This window comes from Nicotiana sylvestris, chromosome 5 (genome assembly GCF_000393655.2).
Source record: "Nicotiana sylvestris chromosome 5, ASM39365v2, whole genome shotgun sequence".
Classification (NCBI taxonomy): domain Eukaryota; kingdom Viridiplantae; phylum Streptophyta; class Magnoliopsida; order Solanales; family Solanaceae; genus Nicotiana; species Nicotiana sylvestris.
The window spans coordinates 12,430,906-12,441,674 of record NC_091061.1 but is presented as its reverse complement, the minus strand read 5'-3'; the positions used below and the strand labels follow the sequence as shown (position 1 = coordinate 12,441,674).

The 10,769-nt window shown below is 35.2% G+C and overlaps 1 long non-coding RNA gene across 1 annotated transcript; it reads right to left on the bottom strand.

The window, feature by feature from the left end:
* Positions 1-389: 389 nt before the first annotated feature.
* LOC138891182 (uncharacterized) lies at positions 390-8,954 on the bottom strand. The gene is made up of 2 exons (XR_011407507.1): positions 8,534-8,954; positions 390-641 (listed from the first exon to the last, which is right to left on the bottom strand). It is a non-coding gene; the product is annotated as an uncharacterized lncRNA (long non-coding RNA).
* Positions 8,955-10,769: the final 1,815 nt, after the last annotated feature.

Here is a 10,769-nt window from a genome sequence, read left to right as displayed (position 1 = left end):
TAAATTTGTATAAGATGTAAATGGTCACAAGTTTCCCCCAAAAGAGTAATGGTTAATCTAGAATAGAGAAGCAGTCCATTGCAAGATTGTACTAAAAATTGTACGGGGCATCCTATTTGGTCACTCCCATTTAATCTATACTCATTTTTTTAATAAGTTTTAACTTGTAACTACTTTTTAAATAACTTTAGCCCCCTTTCTCCTCCTTCGTTTCCTTCTTCTTCTTCTTTCTTCTACTGTTGTTGGTGTTGCTATGAATATACACTAATACAAATATTCATAGATACAATTGATTTTCTTGCTCTTCTCCTTTTGTCTTTTTTTTTTTATTAAACGGATGCATATTATAACTAAAATCAACTACCCGTTAGGGTGTACAAAAGATTATTTGTGGGTGGGTATGTGGTAGCCCCCTCTAGCATACTGTTACTATCACTATTATAGTCCATTGTTTTCCTTTCAAACATAGTTCCTGCGATGTCTGCCCAAAAAACATAGTTGACAAACACCGGAGGAACTAATGTTACAAAAACATCTTCAATTTTTTTTTCTTGCCCCTTCCTTTGCTAGCATGTCAACAACTTTGTTGGTCTCCCTGTAACTGTGCTTTACCACCACGTCGCCTAATCTTTGGACGATTCCTGCATTCATGAATAAGTGAGTCAAAATAGAGGTTTCCATTAATTAGCATTCTAATTACCTCTGTTGAGTCAGTGTTTATTTCCAAAGGTGTGAACTGTCTTTCTTCTGCAATTTGCAGTCCTTTAAGAAGAGCTAGTAGTTCTGCTTGGGTGTTGGTGGTGTATTGGATTGAGCCCATGTAGCCCAATATCCAGTTTTCACTTGCATTTCTGAATACTCCCACCAGGCCTTCCTTGCCCGGATTCCCTGTTGCAGCTCTATTAGTATTTAGCTTGAAGGAGTTGTTGTTTGGTGGCTCCCATTTTACCCAGATGTTCTTCATTTTTTGGGTTCTTTATCCAGCATCATTGTAGCATATTCAGTAGCCTGCTATTGCACATTTTGAGTCTGCCCTATCTCTTTTGTTATTGAAGAGGTTATTATTCCTTGTTAGCCATATTTGCCAGAAACAGAAAGGGAGGAGCTCTTCCCAAGTAATGATGCTGTTGTATGCTTTTTTCTTTAGGGTTGCCCAAGTGTTTGGCCAATCTGTGGTGTTGAAAGCATGGATAGAAGTATTGATTTCCTTATTGCTTTTGGAGATGATGTCCTGCCAGAAGGTGTGTGCAATGGTGCATTCAAAGAAGATGTGTGCTGAGGTTTCATTTATCTGGCTGCACTTGTGGCAAATGAGGTTTGATTGTACCCCCACATAATGGAGGTATGCTCCAGTGGGGAGCCTTTCATGGAAAAGTAACCAGAAAAAGAATTGTATTAATTCTCTTTGTCTGGTAAAGTCTTAATCTCTTTTATGTCAAATCATTACCTTGCTAGTACTAGAACTGCTAGCTTCTTGCAGCATGTTCATGTTCATACTATTTGCTATTATCCTCAACTAACAGAAGGGCCTTACTAAAACACCCCTATCCAAGGCAATCACCTCTAATACATAAATTATTCATGTGCACAGCAAAGCATACTAATACCCATACAAGGTTCCAATTCATAAAGCACTTCTGGTTTAAAACAGGACCCAGTAACTGAACCTGAGATAAGGCATGTGTAAAATACTTAACTTTTATCTAACCAAGTAACCCAGATGCTAGACAACACTGACAGGTTCAGTGGCCTCACCCATTCACACAAGTAAGTTTTATAAAAACTTCAACACTAAATAAGCTGAAGTTTTTACAAATGAACTAAATAACTTCAACATCTCTACTAAATTTTTGAAAAAGCTTATCCAGGACAAAGACTTCAGCTCTAGAGCTGAAGTTCGCCAGATACAAACAAAAACTTCAGCTCTAGAGCTGAAGTTTGACAGTTACAAAATAAAAACTTCAGCTCTAGAGCTGAAGTTCACCAGTTACAAAAACAAAAATTTCAGTAACTACAAATAAAAACTTCAGCAAATAGAGAATAAAACTCCAGCTACTATGCTTAAGTTCAGCAATTACAAACAAAAACTTCAGCACACTTGGTTCAGCACACTTGCTACTTCAGTCTTGTCTACTAGAATGCTGAAGTTTTGCGTGATTGCCTTTGCTACTTCAGCTCCGTATGCTGAAGTCACGCGAAAAAGTGGGTACGCTTGCAATTTTTTTTGTAAAGCGGGCACAAGTTAAAACGTGACCCAAAAAGCGGATATAGATGCAAATGCCCCAAAATTATAGAATAGTAATGCTAGAAGATTCAGTGAATTTGAGTTTCTTAAATGGTGGTTTGGTGGGATTTTTATCAAAATGGACATAATTAAACTTGGATTTTGAAACAGAAGGTGCATGTATTGAATTCAAGAAAAACAAAAGTTCATAGAGAGACCTTGTAAAACTAGTAAAAATTGACAGTCGTGTAGAAGAGAAAAAAAAATTAAGTCTCACTTGCAAGATGTTGATTCTTAGATTAGTTGATCATGAAGAGACGGAATTTAACTTGTATATATTGATAATGTAATTTTTTTTACATCAGTTTTAACTTTTAGTAACATGTAACATGCCTTATTTTTAAGGATCTTTCGATGATCTGATAGTGATTTTTTTAAATATTTTTTACTAGTGTATATAAGTTAATTTTTCAAAATCTCCAACTTATAACTTTCATTCGAATTTTGAAAAACAAAAAAATATCACGATGTGGTTGTAGTCGCATTCATATCTTTAAATTTACTAGAGCTAATTTTGCATGTGATTTTAGACTAAATCAATTGCGAAAGCATCTCTATTTATGACCTTAAACCTTTTAGGAGTAATGTTGGATATAAGGTTTGGGTCATGAGTTGCCCATGTGGACTGATCCGAACCGTTTTAAAAAAAAGATAAAAAAAGAGATAAAACCTAAGGAAGTTACACATAGGTTTTTACTCCCAAAAACTACCACACGTTTTCTTTTGAGAGACGTGAGAACGTGGAGTAGGAGTTATCATCGTTAGTTCTCCCCATCTCCTCTTCTCTATATACTTCTCTTCAGTACAGAGATTCTTGTGTGCAAAAACTAAAGAAAGGAAGAACACAGTGAACTTTAGGCATTTAGTTTGTGAACAAAAACTCTGTTTCCTGGAGATTCAGAATACGATTTGGGGCAATTCTTTTGGTGGTGAGTTCAACGGTTTCCGCTGCATCAATAAGGTACACAATTCGTTGTTCTCTCCCATAGGTTTGATATTACAATGGTATCAGAGCATATATATGTGGGAAATAATGCAAAACTTGAAATCAAAGGGATAGGCACTTGCAGAATGGACATGCGTGGTGGCCGATCTTTGATGTTGCATGACGTCCTGTATGTTCCAGAGATTCGATGAAACTTAGTATCTGTGTCTGTTCTTCTAGATTTAGATTTCAATTTGAACTTTAGTTGCAGTGGTCTTAGAATTACTCAAGACAATGTTTTTTATGGTTATGGACATCGTTATGATGGTTTTATTGTGTTAGATTGTAATCCTTCTACGTATAACTATTATGTTGACTGTTGTGTTATGGCATGTTATTCTAGTAACAATGATGTTGATGTTATTACATGGCATGCAAGATTAGGTCACATAGGTCAGGATCGAATGAATAGATTGGCTAAGGAAGGACATCTAGGTCCTTTCTCTAAAATTGAAATGCCAACTTGTGAAAATTGTCTTGCTGGAAAGATTACACGTAAACCATTTGGAAAGGTTAAGAGAGAAAATTTTCCATTGCAATTATCTATTCTGATATCTGTGGTCCAATGAATGTGAGGGCTAGGTTTGGTGCTTTATACTTCATTACGTTCATTGATGATTTCACACGCTTTGGTTATGTCTATCTGATCTCTCATAAATCTGAAGCACTTGAATGCTTTAAAAAATATATGAATGAAGTTGAGAATCAATTAGACAAAAGGATTAAGACCTTAAGAACCGATAGAGGACGTGAATATCTATCAAAAGAATTTGAAGGATTGTGCAATGAAAAGGGAATCACCAGACAATTAACTATTCCATACACACCTCAATAAAATGGTGTAGCAGAAAGGAGGAATAGAACACTACTGGACATGATAAGGTCCATGATGGTGCAGACAAATTTACCTATCTCCTTTTGGGGAGATGCGTTATTGACTGCAACTTATATATTGAACAAAGTGCCTTCTAAATCAGTTTCTTCCACTCCTTATGAGCTATGGACTGGTCATAAACCAAACTTAAAAGATTTACGACCTTGGGGTTGTGCTACATACGTAAAAGATTCTTTTAGTAAGTTTGGTAAATTAGGTCCAAAAGGCAAGAAATGTATCTTCATAAGATATTCAGAACACTCCAAAGGGTATGTGTTCATTGGTGAATTAGAGGATGGAAGTATTACTGAGATTGAATCTCGAGATGTCACATTTTTGGAAAATGATTTTCCAAAGAAGGGCGACGTAAAGAATGGAGAGCCTCTTTATAAAATGTTGAACTCAAATAGCCAGCAAGTGTCTTTTGACACAGTTGATAATCAAATTGATCAAAATCTTATTCTTGATCCGAGTAGGAGTGGGAGTGGGAACTCCCAATCCCAAAATCCTTCTGACGAGCCTGGATTTCAACTACGAAAGAGTGCAGAAAAAATATACCCAAATGTACTTATGAAATTGAAGATTATATTTTCTTGGTATCTCCCATAGAAATAGATGAGCCAAAGTCTGTGACTGAGGCTTTATCGAGCCCTGGAAAAGATGAGTAGGTGAAAGAAATGAAAGAAGAATTAGAGTCCATGAAAACCAACAAAGTATGGGATTTAGTTGATCTTCCGCCTGGGCGTAGAGCCATTAGGAACAAATGGGTTCTCAAAGTTAAACGCAAAGCGTATGGGTCAATAGAAAGATACAAGGCACGATTGGTGGCAAAAGGCTTTACTTAAGAAGCTGGAATAGATTATGAGGAAACATTTTTACCAGTTGTGAAGTTTACCTCAATTCGCTTACTTTTTGGTTATTGTTGCACGTTTGGATTTGGAATTACATCAAATGGACGTGAAGACAGCTTTTCTCAATGGAGAACTAAACGAAGAAATCTACATGGAACAACATATAGGCTTCATCGTTAAAGGCCAAGAAAAGAAGGTCTGTAAATTAAAAAGATCTATTTATGGACGGAAGCAATCTTCAAGGCAATGATATTTGAGATTTCACAAGGAGGTGATCTCATATGATTTCACCATGATCGATGAAGACCATTGCATTTATGTGAAGAAGTCCAATGGGATGTTTGTAATTCTTTCTCTTTATGTGGACGATATTTTATTGGCCGGAAACAATTTGGAGTATTTGTAAACTATCAAGTCATGGCTTTCAAAGTCATTTGACATGAAAGATATGGGCGAGGCAGACTATATCCTTGGAGTTAAGATCCAAAGAGACCGTTCCAAAAGGTTATTGAGTCAATCTCAAGAAACTTATATAAAGAAAATTTTGGAGCATTTTCGCATAAATGGTTGCAAATCCATGGATACTCCTAAAGCGAGAGGTGAAACTTTAAGCCTTGAAATGTGTCCCAGGACTGAAAATGAAAAGGAAGACATGTCTCGAGTTCCGTATTCAAGTGCTGTCGGGAACTTGATGTACGCTATGATGTGTACTCGCCCAGACATTTGTTATGACGTAGGTCTTGTTAGCAGGTATCAATCCAATCCTGGAAGAGATCATTGGAATGCTGTGAAGAGAATTTTCAGATACCTGAAGGGAGCTGCAGATTATTCACTATGTTATAGTGGAAAAATTTATACTTGAGAGGATATACAGATGTTGATTGGGCTGGTGATCGGAATGATAGAAAGTCAACATCCGATTATGCCTTCTTACTTAATGGTGGTGCTATATCATGGAAAAGTAAGAAACAAACCTGTACGGCCCTTTCAACAATGAAAGCTGAGTTCGTGGCTTGTGCGTCTGCAGTACAAGAAGCTGTTTGGTTGAAGAGATTCTTTAAGCATTTGGATATTACAAAGAACTCTCAGGATCCCATGACTCTATACTGTGATAGTCAAGTGGCTATTGCATATACAAAAGATCCTAAGTATCACAGCAAGACCAAACACATTGACATCAAGTATACTTTGTAAGAGACATGGTAGCAAGTGGAGAGATAAATTTACAGTATATTCCTACGCGAAGCATGATAGCTGATCCTTTCACATAGGCGATATCTAGAGACCTGTTTGAGAAACATGTTATGGCACAAGGTTTGCAAAGGATATGAACATATTTATGTATTGTAAAATGACTATTATAATATGCTCATCAATATTTGACTCTTGAATTTGTGCTTATATCTCGTATGCATGTGATGAATATTTTGTTGATAAAGTGTGTCGAACAAGTCGCGAGATTGTCTCTCTCACACGAGCAATCGCCTCTTGCGTTAAGAATCGTAAAGAGATGAGACCTTATAGAACTTTGGATAATGCGGGGTTATATTTACTTGTAGAGGTCGTTCTTGATAACTTACGAATTTCACTATTCGATTATGACTTGTTTTATAAGCCAGATACGAGTTTCTCTAAGAAGATGGTTTGAAGATTATTAAAGTAAGAAACTCGGTTAGACACTTGAAGGTGTCTAGACCAAGAGCTGTACGGTGTTGGATGATTAAAATAATAGGACACACGCGCCAATATAAGGTGAGAACACCGTAACATGTGTTTCATACCACGTGTGCTATCGACCATGGGACAATGGAAGAATGAATCCTTGCTTCTTCATTGTGTGAGATCCCAAAGAAGTTAGAGTAACTTTTATTGAAATACTCTTTGACGTTTTATTGTCTCTTGAAATGCCAATCAGTGTTGCTACTTTAGCATGCCACTAATAGCCACGATTCATTCGGCAATGCAGTGCATGTCTAGGAAAGAAGTTAATTGGAATGGAAAGATTTGAGTAGAAAGGGAAGACGACTAAAATTTAGTAATTTAACTTGTATTCATAGGTCAACCATTACACTTACCATGAGGGTATTGGGTGTAATTATGGATACAATGTTATATGAGAACTCGAGTTTGCCTCTTTCGAGGATGAGGGATCGAATAAGTAGCTATTGCAATAGCGAATGATGTCTGGGATATTGCGAGTAATAATATCCTCATGTTAGTTTAAATCCCTTCTGCATGTGATCGGATTTCTACTGTCATACCCTTTTTTCAACAACTCACTAAACCCTCTAAAATTAATAAAAAGGTTTGTAAAGCTTGAAAGGGTTTTCAATTAGAAAGTGACAAAAATTCGTGTGTTCAAAAGGAAAATAACTCAGAGTCGCCACCTGACATTTGATTTCAGTGTGTCAGGTCACCGTTTTTAAAAAATAATTTTTCCTTTAAAACACTTTGGACTCCAAAACATAAGTCCGCACCAGAGATTCGGGTAAGGGGGTTCATTTAACTCGGGGAGAAGGTGTTAGGCACTCCCCAAGTCCCGTAACTAGTACGGTTGCGTACTCAATCTAGTTGGCTTTTAAAATATTCAAATTGAGGTAAAAATAAACACAGAAAAGGAAAATAAACACAAGAGAGAGGCTCGAGGTCGTCCCCGCCTAATAAATGAAAATGTAAAAAAAGAAAAGAAAAATCTTAAACTAGCCCATTCTACGATTTCTCTACAATGCTCGTCAAGGCCTCCAGGATATTTACAAAGTTCTTCGGGGCATTCTCCGGAATAACGTATATATAAATCCTTCGGGGCATTCCCCGGATAAATTTAACTAAGGGAACGACCTTTCGTCTCAAGGCTAACAAAATCTTAAAGCTTGCCTACCCAAGTGTGGTCGACCTAACATGCTCCTAGCGGGTAAGAAAATAAAATAAATAAAAGAAAGCTGAATAAAGCGATTCATGGCATGCTCTTTTTAGAACCTTTCAAATACTACCCCATGTCACCAAGCAATCCGTCTTATTTTCACAAAAAAAATGCCAATCACCTAACCTTCACTATTGTGTTCTTCCAGATGATCATGATAATTGAAAAGAGCGCACATAATCAAGCGTGAGAAGGTAATGAAATGCCTTAGACTCATTCGATAGCTCACAAATCACTTCACTTAACATTTTAAATTTAACAGAAGGAGAACACAAGTCTCAATTAAAACTAACAACGAACATGTTATATTAATAATCATATCCAAAGAATGCTATCGACTACCACTTGATTCAATACGTATTGCAATTGCCATATGAATTCATTCTAGCAGGGAGTTAATGAACCTAATCAATTAGTTAGACTAAAGCCAAATGGTAATCCAAGAAATTAGGTTGAGAAACTTGTCCAGATATTTGATAATCAAGATCCTAGAATGAAAATAGAACATTCAAACTCTTCTATGTAGTTAAGTCGCTTCTGATTTTCGGGTTTTAAATTAGCAACAAAGAAACATTAAAATGCCAATTTCAACACAAGAGATGAGAAGAGCGGGATGAACCTGTCAAAACTCTCAGTTAATCCTTCAAATTATAGCAGTTGATATGAGCAATGACGGCGAACTACTACCGGAAAACTCGAACGGCAACTCCACAGAATCGAACACCTATCTCGGTTTTCACTCCATCCATTTTGAAACAAAAATTCGAAATTGAAGTGAAGGAGCAGAATAGTTTCTTCTTCTTCTTCTTCTTCTTCTTCTTCTTTTTTTTTTTTTTTTTTGTATATTTTGATGTCTTGAATCTGAAAATTAAAAAAAGGAAAAAAACAAGATCAAACCAAAACCAAAATCCCCATGTGTGTGTGCGTCACTGTTTTTCAAATAAGAAAATCTTCTTGTTCTGTTCTTGCCGCTCCCTTATGGTGTGTTGCGTGTTCAAGACTGGTTCATTTTTATTCAATTTGGAGAAAAGGAAGATGATAGATGTGGGGCGGCTGGCTATTTTTTTTAGTTCAAGACTAGGAATTGAAAACTTGGGTTAGGATTTCTATAATTGGTTATTTTATATGAAGGTGAGAAGGTATGATAGTCATTGGATTAGAAAGAAATAGATGATTAGAATTAAATCTTGCACATAAATGAGCTAATGGGTTGGGAAGAATGAGCTAAGAATAATTGAGTTTAAATTAAAAGAAATGTACTCACACCTTTGGACCTACAAATTTTCTTGTTGGACAAAGACAAATTCAAAAATCCTACCAAAATATTAATTAAACTTAGTTAAGTAAATAAACAAAATTTTGAAATGAAACTACTTTTTTGAATTTTTAATGTTATAACAATAAAGTAAAAAGTAAAGAAAATAGGCTAAAGTCATGATAAAATTAAGATACCATAAATAAAAATATACTAAGTGATCTTAAACTAAAGATAAAAATATAGAAAAGCGATAAACACGATAAATAAAACTATTTTATGTTTTTTTATGTCTTAGGACTAAAAGTAAAAAGATTAAAATTATATTAAAATAAAGTCAAGTAAATATTTTAAAAATATTAAAATACTAAAACTAACTTTAAAATTTGCGCGGGTCAAAAATTACGTGCTTACATCTACATAGAGCTGTTAACAATCTTAAAGGGATTAAGAATATTATGGCTCTTAATGCTCGCAGGTCGCACGAACTATTTGCCGGTATGAATTATGTTCGGGTCGTGGGTCGCCCGTGTGGGCTGACCCGACCCGTTTTAAAAAGAGATAAAAAAAGAGATAAAATCTAAGGAGGTTACACGTAGGTTTTTACTCCCAAAAACTACCGCACGTTTTTTTTTAGAGACGTGAGAACGTGGAGTAGGAGTTATCATCGGTAGTTCTCCCCATCTTATTTTCTCTATATACTTCTCTTCAGTACAGAGATTCTTGTGTGCAAAAATTAAAGAAAGGAAGAACACAGTGAACTTTAGGCATTTAGTTTGTGAACAAAAACTCTGTTTCCCGGAGATTCAGAATACGATTTGGGGCAATTCTTTTGGTGGTGAGTTCAACGGTTTCTGCTAGATCAATAAGGTATACAATTCGTTGTTCTCTCCCCTCGGTTTGATCTTACAAGTAATAATAACGCAATTTCGGTAGATAATGGGCCAAGAAGTGAATGAAAGGTACTTAGGGTCGTTTGGTAGGGTGCATAAGAATAATGCTGAATATGGTGTATTAGTAATGCTGGTATTAGCTATGCTTGCATTAATTATGCTGGTATTAGTTATGCTGATATATTTCTTATCCATTGTTTGGTTTGATGTATTAAAGCATTGTACAATTTCTAAAAGAATTGCTTGTTTACAAAAATACCCTCAAAACTAGTCCATCACTCTAACTTTTTAAAAGAGACATATTTTGAGAAATGTTTTATATGAAAAAGTTTAAAAAAAAATATTTGATTTGTCTACATATATTGTAATATAGAACAAAATATTTATTTATAAAAAAAGGAATATGTTAAGTATTTATTTATTTATTAGAGCTATAATTTTATTTCTCACTACTTGGATTATTTTAAACTTGCATTTAATATAATAACTAGCATATTTTAATCAAGCATAAATTTTAAAGGATAATTTTGTCTTTAACTAAGTTAATGCATGCATTAAAACCCATTGCATTACTAATACCATGATTTTCTATGCATTAGTTATGCATAGGATAATACCAAATAGGATGTATAAGTAATGCTTGCATAACTAATGCATAGGTTCAAAATATCTACCAAACATGGTATTATTAATACATAAAACTAATG